At 37.1% G+C, this 19,306-nt stretch overlaps 1 pseudogene; it reads left to right on the top strand.

Annotated features, from left to right (window-relative positions):
* The first annotated feature begins 1,174 nt into the window (after nt 1-1,174).
* Nucleotides 1,175-2,448, top strand: LOC114386635 (annotated as a pseudogene).
* The last annotated feature ends 16,858 nt before the right edge of the window (nt 2,449-19,306 follow it).

Below are 19,306 nucleotides of genomic sequence, written 5' to 3'. Positions count from 1 at the left end.
GGGAACCCATGGCTAGAAACAATCCTTATGGTTTTGATATCCGGTAGGAATAATCAGAATCAAGTACAGGTTGGTTGGTGAACCTAGTGATAGGAGACTATCTAGCTTGGTTCGGAGAGCACAAGACTTTGTCAAAATATATAAACTTTCGACAAAGGAGATATAGTATTGGGTCATTCTAAGGAGGTTAAATTAAATTTTAGAATATTATTGTAAATATTATTTAGATGATAAGAACAAAGAAAACCTGTCCTATTAAACTAACATCATAGTTAAAAGAAATCACATCTAAAACCAACACATTAATTAAGTGATAAAATAATTTTTTAACATACAATATCAAACAACTAAATAATACCTGTGCCTTGCACGGGTCCTTATCTAGTATTCATTTATTCTGGAGTGGATCAAAATAAAAAAATAAAAAACATAAAATCTCAAAAGTCATATAAAAAGAAACAGAAATGGAGTATAAAATAACAATATTAAATTAAGATGTTGAAATATTAATTTTCTAATTATCCACTAAAAAGTATTATTTTTTGTCTTAACCTTTTGATTTATGAGAAAAAAAAGAACCCTAACTAATTTAGAGTTCAGTTAAAAGGTAAATATATTCTGATAAAATTATTTCCAGTAAAATAGATAACCAAAATAGAATAATGTCCGGTTTATTGTCGAGTGGAAAATCGTTCCCAGTAAATATATAAAAGTAGGCACACATGAAGAATGCAACATTTTTTATTTTTTATTCGGTTATGCGTTAATAATATGCATGCACATGAAACAATAAAATTTTCAAACCTCGATTATTATAATTCCGAAGTTTTCCAATACACAGAAGGCATCGTTTTGAAAACTACTATGGCCCTGTATTCCAATTAGTGCCTCTACGTTATGTTCGACAAATAATTTGTCCGTAGTACCTACACCTGCATATAAATACAATACAAGAGTCGTTTGTATTGAAAAAAATTCTCATCGGTAAATTTCGAGAAAGGTTCTTTCAGATTATTTGATGAGTTGAAAACCAAGAAGATTACTTTACCATTCAACGCTAACTTTACTACAAATACCACAAATAATCTTAGATACCAGCCCAACACATCTTTGTCACATTTTACTAGCCAACTTCAAGTAATTGTTGCATAATTGTCACACTACACTAGCTACCATGGTTGCCAAAAATCATTTCTACCATATTTCATTGGCAATGCTTCTCTGCACAGCATTCTTGGCTTTTCAAGTGACTTGTTGCACTCTCCAAGATGCATCCATGTATGAGAGGCATGAGCAGTGGATGACTCGTCATGGCAAGGTGTATAAGGACCCTCGGGAAAGGGAAAAGCGTTTCAGGATATTTAATGAAAATGTAAATTACGTTGAAGCTTTCAACAATGCTGCCAATAAACCTTACAAGCTAGGCATTAACCAATTCGAGACCTCACCAATCAGGAGTTCATTGCGCCAAGAAATAGATTCAAGGGGCATATGTGTTCCTCAATCATTAGGACAACCACTTTTAAGTATGAAAATGTGACAACAGTACCATCCACAGTGGATTGGAGGCAAAACGGAGCAGTTACACCCGTCAAGGACCAAGGTCAATGTGGTAAGTGCATGATAATTCATTTACTAAGTCAGACTAAATTGAATGATTATCTAACTATTGATTTACTTTATAGGATGTTGTTGGGCGTTTTCTGCTGTTGCAGCAACTGAAGGAATCCATGCACTGTCGGGTGGAAAATTGATCTCTTTGTCAGAACAAGAACTTGTTGATTGTGACACAAAGGGTGTGGACCAAGGTTGTGAAGGTGGCCTTATGGATGATGCTTACAAATTCATCATCCAAAATCATGGACTCAACACTGAAGCCAATTACCCCTATAAGGGTGTTGATGGAAAGTGCAATGCAAATGAAGCAGCCAACCATGCTGCTACTATTACTGGATATGAGGATGTCCCTGCCAACAATGAGAAGGCACTGCAAAAGGCTGTGGCCAATCAACCAGTTTCTGTAGCCATTGATGCCAGTAGTTCTGACTTTCAATTTTACAAGAGTGGTGCCTTCACTGGTTCATGTGGAACTGAGTTGGATCACGGTGTCACTGCTGTGGGATATGGTGTTAGTGATCATGGGACTAAGTATTGGTTGGTTAAGAACTCTTGGGGAACTGAGTGGGGTGAAGAAGGCTACATTAGGATGCAAAGGGGTGTCGATTCTGAGGAAGGAGTCTGTGGCATAGCTATGCAAGCATCTTACCCTACTGCATAAATATAAAATCTGGACGCCATCATATTATTTACAATTCTATCTACTGTTTTTTTAAGCATTGATTCCTCCCATAGGTCGTGTATATCATTGTATCCCCTGCGTGAACAAAGTTCTGTACATTGTACTTTTTTTCAATCAATTATTATGCAATGAAATATTAGTCATGGTTATGACTTATGAGTTATACAATGCAATATATCAGATCCATAATATAAGTGGAAGATAAAAGTAGTAAGGCAGAGATCCAGCTGATTCCTCAGAGAGATAATCAAATTCTCTATGAAAGAATTGTTACTGACATATGAGTTTGCGTATCAATATATAGTTTTGTGAGCCGTGTCTCCAATTCAATTTTTTGCCCTTTTTTCCTTTTATCTTTTTCTTCTTAATTTCACACTTTTACTTCTGTGTTTCTTTAGGGTTTTCGTCTCCTTATAGTTGGTTAATCGTTGTTGTCATATATGCGCTATACTGTTACTGCATATTGGTGGATATTCGCTGCTGCATTTTTGCTATTCTGTTGCACCGCAATTTTCTGCATAATTGCACTTTTCTGGTTTATGCAAAATCAGTTTAGTGCATATATAATATATTGTTGTTAACGCTTCTGTTTGGTTGGTTTTGTGTCCAGGTTTTTCGATTCTTCTTGTGTGTCTTTTTTTGTTTTTTGTGTGCTTTACTTATTCTCCTAATTTTCATGGTGGAAGCGATGGTTTTGCTGAAGTTGATTTGTTGAAGAAATGAGTGACGTCCCCAGTAGCAAAACATTCACGATACAGCAGAAGCTGATTTAAAATCTAATCAAGTATTCTTCCTTTTATCCAATTAAAAGTCGTTAACCAACAAACCCAGTTAAACCCAATGCTTGCTCCTTCCTTTCACTGTCTCTGGGGATATCCATGTAACTCCTCTGGTGTCACTTTCTGTCAAGTCTCTGTTCACCGGTGTCGTGATGATTCAGAATCTTCAATCTCCGATTCTCAAAGCACACCTTCTCTCAAACCAAATCGATGATGCATGGTGTTCCATCGTCGACAATGAAGATGATCATCACATTGTATTTCGAGTCTTAATTCTTAATAATGAAGAATCAAGGTTTAGTTTTTGTATATGATTTTTTCATTGAAGTTAGTTTTTGTATTATAACAAATAGATTAACTACAAAGGATTTCAAGTTTGGGATGTGGAAATTGGAATTGTGAGTTTTAGAGATTAGGTTCAGCACCAGATTGTTAGTGTTGGTTGATTTATATTAGAATCCTTATATTAAGCTTACATTTCATTTCAGCAAGGTTTGAGAATTTATGTAAACTTGTAGAGTTTTCATACACTCCACTCATAGAATTGACTCTCAAACTACGTAAGAGTTTACACAATAGAAAAAATATATTAAAAAATCTATTAATAACATATACAATTAACGAAATACTCCTATCACAATAATAATTTAACATTTGAATTGCATTAGTCAAATAACAAATCACAACAATAAAGTGTAATACTACCCCAGTACTAAATAACATCAATATACATAAATGATCAAATTATATATAAATTCATAATTTGTCATAAGTTATTAAATTGAAAACATTTTAAAAAGGAGTAAATTTCTTCAATGTGTGTTGAAACTAGAGAAGAGGATGTTCTAAAACATAATGTGTAATAAGATGGAAGATTTAGGATGTCTATGATTTTTGTTGGTCCCAAGTGTTTGCTGCCATGAACATATGATTTTGCAGTGTGGCATAACCATTGGCCGAAAAGAGTTCAAGTTGTGAAAGAGGATCTCAAGGCTCTAGTACGGAAATTGGAAATTGGAAGTCCAATGTCCAAAATGAAGAAATCACTTGAACCTTCAAGAAGCATCAAGAAGGTGTCCTCCATAATTAAATAAGATTTATTTGGAAATTAGGAGCACAATTATAATGTTTTTATTTTTAATAAAGATATTATATCTTCATCATATTTATAGCATTAGTTTAGGAATATATTAATTAGTGATATTAGGAATATATAATTTTTCCTTGTTTTCGTTTATTTAGCTTCTAGGAAGTTTTATTTTTTTTATTATATATAGAGAAAACATATGTACTCAAAGTGTAACATTATTATTGAATTAAAAATTGAGGTCTTCTTATTTTCTCAATCTTTGGTATTCTCTTGAATCAACGAGCAGTTGAATCTTATCTCTTGAATCAATGAGTTACCCTTGATATTCTTACAAATCAATGAGTTGTTAAAATCCTCGTTTTTTCCCCATCACATATCCTGCATCAACATATATACAAAAAAGGATATGCAAGAAACTGTTCGCTGCTTGAAAGATTGGTGGAGAGCTATTGATGTAAGCTCCATTGGAGCTTGTAGGCCTATGATTTTCTTCATCAATGGATTCCTTTACTTCTTGGAGGATGAATGGAAGTGGAAAGGAGAAGGAAGAGAGAGAGGAGACACCACTTCAAGGAGAAGATGAGTCTAGAAGAAGTTCATCACCATAGGAGGTCATGGATAAAAGCTTGGAGGAAGAAGGAGATGAATGAAGGTAGAGGAAAAGAAGAACACGAAATTTATTGCTCTAAAAGAGCTTTGAAATCTGAAGTTTAATTTTCAAATGATCAAAGTTGAAAAAAATGCACACACATGACCTCTATTTATAGCCTAAGTGTCACACAAAATTGGAGAAAAATTTGAATTTCTATTCAAATTTCACTTGGATTTGAAATTGAATTTGTGGAGCCAAAACTTCACTAATTATGATTAGTGAATTTTAGTTATGGTTCAGCCCACTAATCCAAGATCAAGTCCAAGATTCTCCACTAAGTGTGCTTAGGTGTCATGAGGCATGTAAATCATGAAGGACATGTACAAAGTGTGACTATATGATGTGGCAATGGGGTGTAGCAAGCAAATGCTCACCCCACCTCTAAAATTTAATTGGATTGGGCTTCTCTCAATTCAATTAAATTTATTTTCCAACACACACATCAAATATTCACTTAATGCATGTGAAATTACAAAACTACCCCTAATACAAAAACTAGTCTAGGTGCCCTAAAATACAAAGGCTAAAAAATTCTACATTTCTAGGGTACCCTACCTATATTATGGAGCCCTAAATACAAGGCCCAAAAATAATGAAATCTTAATGTAATATGTACAAAGATAAGTGAGCTCATACTTAGCCCATGGGCCCCGAAATCCCTAAGGCTCATGAGAACCCTAGGGCCTTCTCTTGCATCTATGTCCCAAACTTCTTGGAGTCTTCAATCCAATGCCCTTGAGGAGTAGTATTGCATCATTCCCTCTCCCTTGAAAATGATTTGACCTCAAATCCATAGGTTCTTGAAACTCATGGATTTTTTCCTCAACACCTGTAAAAAGAATTAAAACATATGTATTAGTGATGTTTGGTATGTTAGAGTATGGTAAGGACTGAAAACCCCTTTCCTGACCATCTTCCCATAAGAGAACATAGTTCCTCACCAACTCAGTGAGTGGTGCTACAAGTATAGAAAAATATGGGACAAACCTTTTGTAAAAGTTTGTTAAGTCATTGAAGCCCCAAATTTTCCTTATACTTGGCGGAGTAGGCCACTCAGGAATGACCTTTATTCTCTTAGGGTCCATGGGAAGCTCTTGATCACTATTTAAAAAGTTAAGGAAAGTAATGGAATAAAACATACCTTTTTCTTTATTTTCATGTTGTTTATTCCTATAAAAAATTATGACAAACCTAAGGTGTCCTATATGAGCACCTAGGTTTGTATTGAAACAAAAAATAAGAACAAACCTACCTAATGAGTCCCTATGTACACAAATCATGAAGATGTTGGGTGCATGAGTGATTTTACAAAAGAGGGTTGCACCATTCAGCACATTCATCATACCACCTATCATAGGGATTCGGTGCCTCATAATACTTATTTTGGGCACCAACAAAGCACAAGGATTTAAGCTCTTACGAACCAAACCCTCATCCAACAACTCCTTTACTTGAGGAATAACCTCAAGCTCAAGAGGTATGGCGATGCTAAGGGATGTTTTCCTTGATAGGAGAAGGTAGAAAGATTGTTTAAGAAGGAGTGCTCTTTTGATATCACATTTTGTTGCAAAATGATTTTCCTTTTTAACAATCTTCTTAGAGAAATCCTTTTCCTCTTTTTCCTTCCCCTTGACCTTTGTAGACAAGGCCTTACTATCCTTCTTTTTCTTTTGTTTTTCAAGTTTTTCTTCCTCATCTCTCTTATCTTTCATAGTTAGTTGATCTTTGGCCACCTGTGAAGGTGTTTGAGGATGCAACACAAATTTAGTGCCAAGATGGGTGAGGGTAACCTCATTAGTTAGGCCATTGTAAATGATCTTCCTATCAAATTGTCATGGCCTTCCTAAAAGAATATGCCCTGCCTCCATGGGAACTATATCACAATTAACTTCATCTTTATATGGCCCAATGGAGAAAGGTACCTTCACTTGTTGGTTAACTATCATTTCCCCTTGTTCATTGAGCCATTGAAGTTTATAAGGTTTTGGGTGGGGAATGATAGTGAGGTTCAACTTGGAAACTAATCTTGTGCTACAACAATTGTAACAAGATCCACTATCCACAATGAGAGAACAAGTTTTATCTAAAATTTTGCATCTTGTATGAAAGATGTTCTCTCTTTGGGATTGAGATGGATCACAAGATTGACCTCCAAGGAGCCTTCTAACCATTAGGAGGTCACCTTCTTCATGGGGGTAGACTCTTCACCCCTTATTTCATCTTCGATTCCACTGGAGGAAGGGGAAGAAGTAGTTTTCTCTTGACTACTATAAATGTCTTGACCTCTCATAATCATGGTTTTCTTTGTGGGGCATTGAGAGGCAATGTGACCTCTCCCAAGACATTTGAAGCATTTAATGTTGCTAGTCCTTTCTTGGGAACTAGTCTCAAGGGTGGATTTCTCTATGGTCTTACCCTTATCTTCCTTAGGTTTTGAAGGTGCAGCCCCCAAAATTCCTTAGGCTTGGTCCTTCCTTGGATAAGAGTGAAAGCCATCAGATTTTGAAGAAGGAATTCTTTTAAGTTGTTGCTCCACTCTTATACAAAGTTGGACTAGCTCATCTAGGTCCCTACATGGAAGGAGTTCAACCTTATCCCTCACTTCCATATTAAGCCCACTAAGGAACCTAGCTATGCTTGTTCTTTCCTCCTCCCTAAGTCCATCTCTTAAAAGGAGTAGTTCCATTTGTTGTCTATATTCTTCAACACTCATACTCCCTTGTCTAAGCCTTTGGAGCTTGTCCATAAGCTCTCTTTCATAGTAGGAGGGAATGTGCCTCTTCCTAAGGGCACTCTTAAGATCATTCCAATACTCTACTGGAGGATCCCCATGAATCCTTTGTTCCCTAACAAGGGAAGTCCACCAATAGAGGGCATACTCTTGAAAGCTAAGGGTAGCCAATGGAACTTTTCTCTCTTCGCTAATATGATGGCAAGCAAAAAGTTCTTCAACCTTCATCTCCCAATCTAAGTAGGCCTCAATATTATCTTTTCCATGGAAATATGGGAGGCTAATGTTAACCTCTTGAGGCCTTATATTCTTTTCTCTTCTTTGGGAGTGATGTTGAGTATGTGAATTATGGCGCCCTCTATAATAGTTGCTAAGTTCTTCACTTAAACTCTTGCAATAGTCATGATTACTATAGGAGGCATGTTTTTCTTTTTTCATTTCTTTCATTATTTTTCTTCTTTCTTCCTCTCTTATTATCTCTCTTTCATCTTGACTTATTTCTTCCACTCTTTTTTTTTCCTTTTTCTTTTCTCTCTTGTTTTTCTTTTCACCACTTAAGGGATCTCAACTCATCTAATATCTTATACAAGGGGTCCTTAGGAGTAGAACCCTCACCATTAACACTAGATGAAGAATGAAGACTCATGTTGGTACCTAAGTTGTGGTTCTTTCTTGTTGGGGGTTTGAAAACAAAAGGTAAAAGAAACTATGATTGAAACTAGCCAAAATAAACATTAAAAGAGGTGTGAAAGATAAGGTAAAAACTAATTGGTAAAAGGCAAGCTATCTAGGTGGTTTAACAATGGAAGATAAAGGAAATAAGTTATGAAAGTAAGCAAGAAATTAAAGTGCAAGAAATGCAAACTAGGCAGATCCTAAGAGTGTTTGGATGACCTCATTTAAGGTTCCCAACAAAAAACTCACTATCCTAAGGGAAAATTGCCTAAAATTATTACACACAAATGGAAGTAGGGTGACCTATTGGGGGCTCCCAACTTACTTCCAATGAAAGACCTGTTTGTTACAAAATTTGAAAGCAAAGCAAATTGCCAATTACAAAATTACGATAAAAAAGTCCTCAATTGTGGTGGCTATTCTCTCTTTGGTGTTTCACTCAATTTGGAGTGCTTCTTTGTCCAATAGCTCTTAAGGTGGTTGGCCCCTTGCTTCTTGACTCAAATTCTTCAATGGATGGAACCAATCCTCCTTTCCAATTCCATATGTGGCAGAAACAAAGAGACAAGCAATAACCTAAGACCAAAAAAATGAAATGAAAGTTAAACCAATAGAGTTTTAACAAGACAAATTTTCAAGAATTATTCAACAATTAAAGCAATGAAAATGACATAAAAGCAAGCTAGGACTCAAAGAGAAACCTAGAATGGCTCTAGAGTAGAGTAGAAAAACTATAAAAAAAAAGACTCAAGAAACCTCTAGTTTTCGCACTTGTTTTCACAATAATTTTCAATTGAAATTTCAGAACTAGGATTGGTATAAAATAGGCACCAATTATAGAACAAATTTTGAGCCAAAACAACAAGCACACTTCCCTTTCACTTTTTTTTTCCTGGTCACTGATTTTTCAGCCAACTTGTGTGATTTTTCTTTTTTTTTCCCTTTAATCCAAATCGCTTGGTTCTTTTTGCATAATTTTGGTCCAGATGTATAGAAAATTAAGAAAAAATTTCAGCTCAAAACACAAGGTTACCAATTCCCAGTAATTTATACAAGTTCATATATTCAAGCTGCCAGCACTAGCAATTTCAACTTAGAAATCAAGAGTAGTGTTTATGTTGCTCAAGGCTTGGATAGTTACAATTTGTGTTTGCTTATGCTCAATTATCTTGAATAACACAATTCAAGAGAGCTTAAGACTTATTTTGATTCACAAATCCAGCCACAACTCAGCACCACAACTCAATTTCATCATAGGCATCATGTAGGAAACTTAGAAGAAAAAAAAGTTCAACAACAAGACTACTTCTAGGAATTGATTTAGAACATGTTATGAACTAAATAACATGCATGAATTAGACTCAAAATTCAAAAGATAGGCTAAGAATAACAAGAATTCATGAACAAATGTATCTAGAATTCAATAAACAAAATAAAAATTCAACACAAACTTTGAACATAATGTGACAATTACTATGACAAAACATGACTCTAAGACAACATGGATTAAGTGATTTACACTTAGATTTTTGAGATTTTTTTTCTAATCAATATTTTGGAATAAAATTTAGATCTAAGGTTCAGCACAAGAATATTATGAATGAAAAATGATAGAACCTAAAATCAACACAAAAACTTGATTCAAGAGTAGATCTACAAAATTTGAACCATAGAAATGCAAGAACAAGTGTAGATGTAAGATTTAATCGGTTTGTTTTTTTGAATCTACTCTGAACAACACCAAACCACAAGACAATGGATGATATACATGGAGAATAAGATGAAGAACAAGGAATTAAAGATAATTCACCTAACAAAAAGATAGAGGAAGCAAAAGAACATCACCTAGATGAAGATGCTCTTGATACCACATGATGTAAGCTCCATTGGAGCTTGTAGGCCTAGGATCTTCTTCATCAATGGATTCCTTTGCTTCTTGGAGGATTAATGTCAGCGGAATGGAGAAGGAAGAGAGGGAGGAGATGCCACTTCAAGGAGAAGATGAGTCTAGAAGAAGTTCACCACTATAAGAGGCCATGGATAAGAGCTTTGAGGAAGAAGGAGATGAATGAAGGGAGAGGAAGAGAAGAGCAGGAAATTTTGTGCTCTAAAATAGCTCTGAAATCTGAATTTTAATTTTCAAATGATCAAAGTTGAAAAAAATGCACACACATGACCTCTATTTATAGCCTAAGTGTCACACAAAATTGGAGGGAAATTTGAATTTCTATTCAAATTTCACTTGGATTTGAAATTGAATTTGTGGATCCAAATTTTACTAATTATGATTAGTGAATTTTAGTTATAGTTCAGCCCACTAATCCAAGATCAAGTCCAAGATGTGCACAAAGTGTAACTATATGATGTGGTAATGGGGTGTAGCAAACAAATGCTCACCCCCCTCTAAAATTTAATTGGATTGGGCTTCTCCCAATTCAATTAAATTTATTTTCCAAAACACATCAAATATTCACTTAATGCATGTGAAATTACAAAACTACCCCTAATACAAAAACTAGTCTAGGTGCCCTAAAATACAATGGCTGAAAAATTCTACATTTCTAAGGTACCCTAACTACATTATGGAGCCCTAAATACAGGGCCCAAAAATAATGAAACCTTAATCTAATATGTACAAAGATAAGTGGGCTCATACTTAGCCCATGGGCCCGAAATCTATCCTAAGGCTCATGAGAACCCTAAGGCCTTCTCTTGCATCTCTGTCTCAATCTTCTTGGAGTCTTCTATCCAATGCCCTTGGGGAGTAGGATTACAATCTCCTCCTTTTTGATGATGACAACTCTGAAATCAAGAAACACATACACACACTTTTTCCTAGTCGATCACTCACTTAATTTTCCATTCTCCCCCTTTGTTTTTGAATTTATGCTTCACTTGAAATTAAGTTAATTACTTATCTGAGTTCTTGATTTAATTCCTATTTCTCTCCCCCTTTGGCATCAACAAAAAGCCAAAGTGCGTAACAAGTATAAAACAATCATATACTATTAATTATTCACAAGACATACATTGAAGAATATAAACCAATCATGAAGCAAGAAACATGAATAGATCAAATATATAAAAAACACATAGTCATATAGCATAATTCATAATTGTTCAATCAAACCATGCAAATAAAGAAATACTAAATTGTTCAAATGTCATAATATAGCCAAATACACGGCTAGAAAACAAAGTACTAGTAATATTAAAAATAATAGAAAACTAAGATGATGATGGCGGCGGTGGTGGTAGATCAAAGCTTGTATGAATATAAGAAACATCTTCTTCGACCTTGGTGATTCTTGACTCCATCTCATTGAAGCGCATGTCCACTTGTAACTCCAAAGTATCAAACCTTTCACCAAAAAAGGTTTGTAGACCATCGAACCTATCCAAAATATTTTGAAGAAGAGAGGAATCTTCTCCACCATGTCCTTCTTCATCAACAGGTCGAGCACCCTTTTTCACTCAAGAGCCATCATGCTCTTTTTGATAACCAAAGGATGCAATGACAACCACACCTATTAGAAAGGATCTCTTGATTGGGACATAAGGTTCAAAATCAAGAGGGATGTTAAAGTGTTGAAGGAAGCGGGTGACTAGGTGTGGGTATGGCAATGGAGCATTTAATCGCAATGCCTTATGCATGCAATATCAGACTAAGTGTGCCCAATCAATTTGTCGGCCTTTATGAAAAGCCCACATAACAATAAGATCTTCTTTAGAAACCTATGCAAGGTTTGAAGATCTTGGAAGCAAGATACGAACAATGAGGTAATGAAGGATGCAGCTCTCAAAAGCCAATGAACTGGCAAGAAGCCTTCCGGTCATATCCGCTTGGTTGGTACAAACCAACCGGCAGGCATCATGCACAGAGAATTCATATTTCCTATCATCAATCAGTGTACCTTCAAATGGTACACCTTCACTGGATAATTGGGTTAATCATAGAATAGGGATTGGTCAATGGCCATTTTACTCCCATAAACTTTAGAAATTAAAGTGTCTTCTTGGATTTCAAGGTTTGAATAGAAGGCTTTGGCTAAATCAGAGTAAACAGGCAATTTTAAAGACATGAAAGGAATAAGATTGGAGTTTTCAAATGCCTGAATGCATTTAAAACTCTCATTTGAAAAGAAATCCATATCAATGAATTTTGGATCAATAATAGAACGAGAAGAAAAGAGATTTGTGTACCATATCCGCTGTTCTTCGGATGAAAACAATGAGGTAGAAGGAATAGAGGAAGGAATCGGCGTTTCCTGAGTCTCGGAATGTTGTTGACTCCGACTTGAAGAACCCTTTCGCTTCTTTGATGGTTCCGCCATTTGAAGAGATTTTTTGAAATTTCAATCAGTTCAAATGAAAGAGAATGAAAAAAGATGAAGTTTGGGCTTTGTGGGGAGTGATTTGGACAAGAAATGAGTGAGATATGGCAGAAGGAAGTTTTGGGAACGAGGGTTTACGAGAAAAATGAGGGGTTGCAGCTTTCAGATTTTGAAATTTGATTATATAGGAGCAGGGATGCGTTGTAATCGATTACACTAATATGATAATCGATTACCAGAAAGTAATATAGCCAGAAATAATTGCGTGTAATCAATTACACTAATATGGTAATCGATTACCAGAGAGCATTTTAGCCAAAACTAAAAGTTGTTTGACTTTTAAGAAAGAAAAGGGTTTGAATGAATATCAAAATACTTTCTTAAAGAAAATATATATATTAAAAATACTTTATGAATGAATCTTAATCAAGTAATTCACATTCAAAATCACGCATAATTAAAAAAAAATCATGTTGACATGAAATTATATCAAAATAATCAACACAATTATTGAAGAATAATAATCATAGACATTATCAAAATACTTAAAAGTAGACTTCATGCTTTTTTTTTTTAAAAAAAAAAACTCAATCAAGAACATTTAACCATATACTCACAATTTCAATCAATCAAGACAAACAAATAAATTTTTTTTAGTCATCATAATCAAATTAATTAAAAGAGAAATATCAACCAAAATAAAATTTCAAAAGAGAATGGTTTTGATGTTACCTTTTTCATGATTAAAGGTGTCTAGATCTTTGAAGATGAAAGTTATACTTTTTCTTTTTGTTTAAACTTCTTGAGAGATGTTCTCATCACTCTCATAATCCTTGGTTAGAAGATTGATCTCCTTTTCTGAACCATCGGATGAATCATTGTCGTCCCATGCAATGTAGACCTTCTTGGTTCTTCTTTCATCATACCTTTTCTTATCACTTTTCTCAGGCCATTCTTCATTTGAAGGACAATTAGTTTTGATGTGACCAAGTTGGTTGCATTTGTAACGTCTAAGAACTTGAGAGTCTTCTTGTGATCTTCTTCCATTGTTAAAATTCTGATGCCTCTTTATTCTTCTTCTCTTGACAAATTTCTAGAACTTCTTCACAAAGAGTGAGAAGTCTTCTTCATCATCTGAATCTTCTGAATGGACTGAGGCTCGAGGAATCCATAGATATCAGAATTCCCCGCTCGCATACATGTTTCAGTGAGATGACTGTTTATGATAAGTCAAAGTTAAATATTTATGAATTGAAAGCCATAACTTAGGTAAATAAAAGCCTTTTATATAAAGACTTACAGAATCCACAACTGTAACACTGATATGCTGAGACATTGACCACCGTGTGCGATTTCGGAGAAGTCTTCGTGCTTTATGTACAGGGGGAAATCTGGATTAACGACCCCGAACACGGTGGCATCCCATCTAACCTGATAAGGCCTCAAGAAAAGCTCTGGGATGGTCAATGTCATCAGATAAAGCGGATCATCGACCTCCGTATCGGGCTTCGGAGGTGGTTTTGGCGGAGACACAACTACCTGTTCATGAAACAAAGTTAAATAGCCTAATTTGAAAAGAAGAAACATATAGTAAGGACAATAAGTACTTGCTGTGATAAAGACTTGACCAGATGTGTCGGCCAAGCAAGGAAGGTGTGAAGTGTCTGCCCCACTAAGGAAACCTCATCAGTGGGTACAGGAACTGGAGCATCTGCATCTCTAACCTCCTCCACACTCACCTTTACTTGGCCAGGCAACAAAGGAGTGTTATGAACAATAGTGGATCCCTCATAAACTCTCCCGATGGCAACAAGGCATGCAGGATCTGCTTCTATGTACAAGCCGCACCTGTCAGAGTCACCGGTCTCAGGATCGTTTCCTGAGGGATCAACACAACTCCCCTTTGTGCTCACTCGAGGACTGGAGGGACCAGGACCAACCACAGGCTCAGGAGGCACTGCAACTCCCTGAGATTGCATCTGCGACTGAAGGTGGCTGAAGGATGCCATGACCTGCCTCGTCACTTTCTCTGTGATGGACTCCTCTAGCTGGTCCCTGATCTGCTGGGTCAGCTGCTGTAATTCGTCAAGAGGCAGGGAGGAAGCGCTGCGGGACGTCCGTGGAGCCGATCCAAAGTATTGCTTGATGGTGACACCGGCTCCAGCAGCACGGACACGTCCAGGGTGCTCTGGACGTCCAATAGCAGCGGCCAGAACATCCTAACGTCCATGGGGGACGAACGATCCCTGTGTGGCCTGCTCCTCAAACGAATCCTGCACAGAAAACACACAGTGGTACATGGCATTCTCAAAATATTCAAACATAATTGTAATGGTTAGTTGAACATGACTTACAATCTTCTCAGCGATTTCCTTTGCGGCCTCAGTCGTCATCTCCCCTGTCTTCTTCGTGCGGGCCATCTTCCACTTCACGTGGCGTCTGACCGGGGATGGAGGGCCGATGATGCCATCAACGCTTCCTGACTGTGCAGCTTCCTGCATCTTCTTCTTGGTCTTCTCAGCCAGGAGCTTCTGCTCCAAATAATCATAACCCCCACGAGACAAAACGTAGGGGGCAGTATTGTGCTTCTGGATGGCCTGTGCCTTCATGCGCACATCCTGAAAAAATTAAACAATAATGTTTGAAATGGGTAGAATGAAGTATAACAACATCATGTTTAATATGAAAAACAACTTAAATGGCAAAGGAACATACCTCCCAAGAAGGGTCTCTGCGAGTCTGGCAAAACTGGGCCCACTTTTCCTTGCTGATGTTGTATTTGTCACAGACAGTGTCCTCGACACCGTCCTGATCGGCTGCAAGGGCCCATTTCCTCGTGAGGTCTGATTTAAACTGCCTCCATCTCTCCCCCACGGTCTGTAGTAACTTCCTTTTCGTCCTACTGTCAGAAGCCTCTGGGATATCAAATTCCGCCTGACAACATGAAACAAAGTTTATTTGTTACAATAATGAAATTTTTTGGCTATTAATTACACACAATCAAATAAGAAAAGAGAAATACCTGAATATCCTCCCAAATCAGGTCCTTTTGAGCAGTAGGGACCTCCTTCCAGTTCTCGTAGGTGATGTCCTCCTTATCACGTGCCACAATCCCCAAATATGTTCTTAATTTCTTCTTGTGGGGACCGTCGGCCTTCCCTGTAGCAGGATCAACATGCACCACTGGTCTCTCAACACCAGGTGGTCTAGTGGACAATGATCGTAGGCGTGAGGCTTTGCGTGTCCGCTTCGCGGTAGACGTCGAAGCCGATGCGTCCGAAGTAGGAGGAGGAGGAGGAGAAGGAGGAGGAGGAGGAGGAGGAGGAGGAGGAGGAGTAGTGGAGGCAGGTGGAGAACCCATGATCTTTTATACAATAACATACAAAATTGGATTAATGAAAAGAGGATTAGTGATAAGTTTTTTATGGAAGGAAAAAGTATAAGATTATTAAACAAAACCCCACCACATAAGGAGACAAGACAAATTAACCAAAGGACTTTGAAAGATAGGTAGTTGTGCTTTTTAATTGTGATTTCATCCATGTTTTCTTTGATATTGATTTTCTTAGGACTTCATCCATGTTTTGACAGCATTTGATTTTCTTTTTTGCAGAAAAGAAAGAGGGGAACGAGCAACAATTTGAAGGTTGTACATTCAGGAACTAAAGAATTCAAAATAGCTAGTAATAAGAGGGATTTGTTTTTGGGATTTTCTGAGCACCAAGAACGGCTACGCAAGAAGCTTGCACTTGAGGAGGGAAGGATATTTGCAGCTAATGAACAACTTTCTTAACTATTTGTCCTTCAGATTTTACTGTTTTTATTCTTATATGTAAATATAAATAATATAAGGTTATGCCATAGGGACATGGTCATTTTTACCCCTAACAATCTTAGAAGTAAATATAGACCATGTTTTTACGCCATACCCTTATACCATTTATATTTACATATTAGCAAAAAGAAACAGTAAAATCTTAAGGACAAATAGTTAAGAAACTTGTTCATTAGCTGCAAATATCCTTCCCTCCTCAAGTGCAAACTTCTTGCGTAGCCGCTCTTGGTGCTCAGAAAATCCCAAAAACAAATCCCTCTTATGACTAGCTATTTTGAATTCTTTAGTTCCTGAATGTACAACCTTCAAATTGTTGCTCGTTCCCCTCTTTGAGAATGAGGAGGATCTTCATAGGACTTCATCCAACTGATGTTTGTCAGCAGTTTCATCATCCACCACCCTTTTCTTCTGTGCCTTCTCACGTTCATTGTTGTTAAACCCATATTTATGCCTTCTTCCCTTCATGTCTTGTTTGATCACAACTTTAGCTGAATCTCCCATCTTCAGCATAGTTTAATCTCCTGTCTTATTGTCCAATGCCAAATTTTGATGGCCTGTATCTCTTTTATTCGTATGTTCTACTGCTTCAGCTTCACAATGCATAGAGCAATCAGAATTTTCGAGTCATCACCAAAGGCTTCTACATCAGCGTTGACACTCTCCACCCTCTTTGGTTTATGCTTATGTGTTTTCTTCCATGCTTCCTCCTTATAATTCTCAGATTTATTGGAGGTCCCACTAGAAGGATCAGCACCAATCCGTGCCTGTTCCTCCTCTACCAGCTCAATATCTTTCCTTTCACCTTTGCTTTTGAAAACTACACTGTAATTTACAAAACAAAAGTTGAAAGGAAAGATATTAACCTGATAGACGAGGAAGAAGCATAGATTGGTGGTGATCGTTCTAGTGCAACCTCGAATAAAGCTGAGATTTATAACGAGGAGGCACGGAAGAAAACACAGAAGCATAAACCAAAGAGGGTGGAGAGTGTCAATGCTGATGCAGAAGCCTTTGGTGATCACTCGGAAATTCTGATTGCTCTATGCATTGTGAAGTTGAAGCAGTAGAACATACGAACAAAAAAGATACAGGCCATCAAAATTTGGCATTGGACAATAAGACAGGAGATTCAACTATGCTGAAGATGGGAGATTCAGCTAAAGTTGTGATAAAACAAGACATGAAGGGAAGAGAGCATAAATATGGGTTTAACAACAATGAACGTGAGAAGCCAGAGAAGAAAAGGGTGGTGGATGATGAAACTGGCGACAAACATGAGCTGGATGAAGTCCTAAGGAGGCAAATTGAAACAAAAAGCCGATGCCCCAATAAGAGAAAAATGTAGTTGTCACTTACTAGGTTTGGTGACCTCTGTCTCTGCAGAAAATTACATTAGCCGATGTTAATCAATTCTCCTTCATCATGATCATTTCGATTTGCATGAACGTCGTCAGCTTCTTCTTCTCCGACAACGTTACCAGTGATTTGAGCGGTCAAAGGACTAACATAGGTGTCCATGTATGAATCATCATCTTCTACATTAACACCAACTGTTTTGCCCTGCAGAACCACGCACCACCTTTCATCACAAGGGTCTTGCCCGTAAAATACTTGTCTAGCTTGTTCTGCCATGATGAAAGGGTCATTGTGGTAACCAAGTTTCTTTAGATCTACCAGGGTAAATCCTATATCATCGGTGCGCACACCGGTATTGCTGTCAACCCATTTACATTTGAAAACACATACTGTAAATTTCACATAATTAAGCTCCCAAATTTCATCAATGAACCCAAAGTAAGGGATGGAAGCTACACAGGGATTGGCGTCATTGACACTTGCAAAGTGTTGAGATTCAGCCCTTAGGGTGACCCCGCTGTTCTGCATTGTACTTTTGTCATCTTGTGCTTTTGTGTAAAATGGATACCTGTTTATGTTGTATCCTTGCCAGGTTATAACATTTCTTTTAGGCCCATCTGCTAGTTTTCTTAATGTTTTTGAAGCATTCTCATCTGCAAAGATTGTATCTTTAAACCAATCACAGAAAGTTTTGTTATGCTTTTTCAACGCCCAATTCTTTGACATTTTCGGATTATTCTGTTTGACTAAAGCTTCATGCTTAACTATGTATGGCAAAACTTCATTACTGTTGTTCAAGACATACAAGTGAGCTTGTAACAAATCTTCTACACTTGGAGTGATCACCTGCAGTCCTCTTGAACCCTTACCACCCACTCTGTCATCATGCCGACACTCAGGAAGCCCAACAGCTTTAGCCTTCTCTAAGTATTCTGAACAAAATTCAATGGCTTCTTCTGCAATGTACCTCTCAACAATAGATGCTTCCGGACGATATAGATTCTTTGTATACCCTTTTAAGATCTTCATGTATCGCTCAACCGGGTACATCCACCGTAGATAAATAGGACCACAACATTTGATTTCTCTGACCAGATGCACAATCAAGTGAATCATGATGTCAAAGAAAGCAAGGGGAAAATACATCTCCAACTAGCACAGTATAATTGCGGCCTCATTTTCCAACTCATCAAACATTACTGGATCAATCACTTTGCTACATATAGCATGGAAGAAAAAGCACAGGCGAGTTATCGTGAACCTGACTTTGTTTGGCTAGATGTCTCGTATAGCCACGGCTAACAATTGTTGCATGAGCACGTGCCAATCGTGAGACTTTAACCCTACAAGCTTAAGCTCCTTCAACTGCACAAGGCTCTTAATATTTGAAGAGTATACTTGTGGAACCTTCACCCGACGAAGACACTGACAAAATCTTATCTTCTCCTTCTTGGACAAAGTATGGCAGGCTGGGGGCAAGTAAATTTTCTTCCCATTAGACCTTGGATGCAACTGTGATCTTATACCCATATCAGCTAGATCTTGACGGGTATTC

Source organism: Glycine soja, chromosome 15 (genome assembly GCF_004193775.1).
Source record: "Glycine soja cultivar W05 chromosome 15, ASM419377v2, whole genome shotgun sequence".
Lineage (NCBI taxonomy): Eukaryota > Viridiplantae > Streptophyta > Magnoliopsida > Fabales > Fabaceae > Glycine > Glycine soja.
This window is presented reverse-complemented; position numbering and strand designations above follow the sequence as displayed.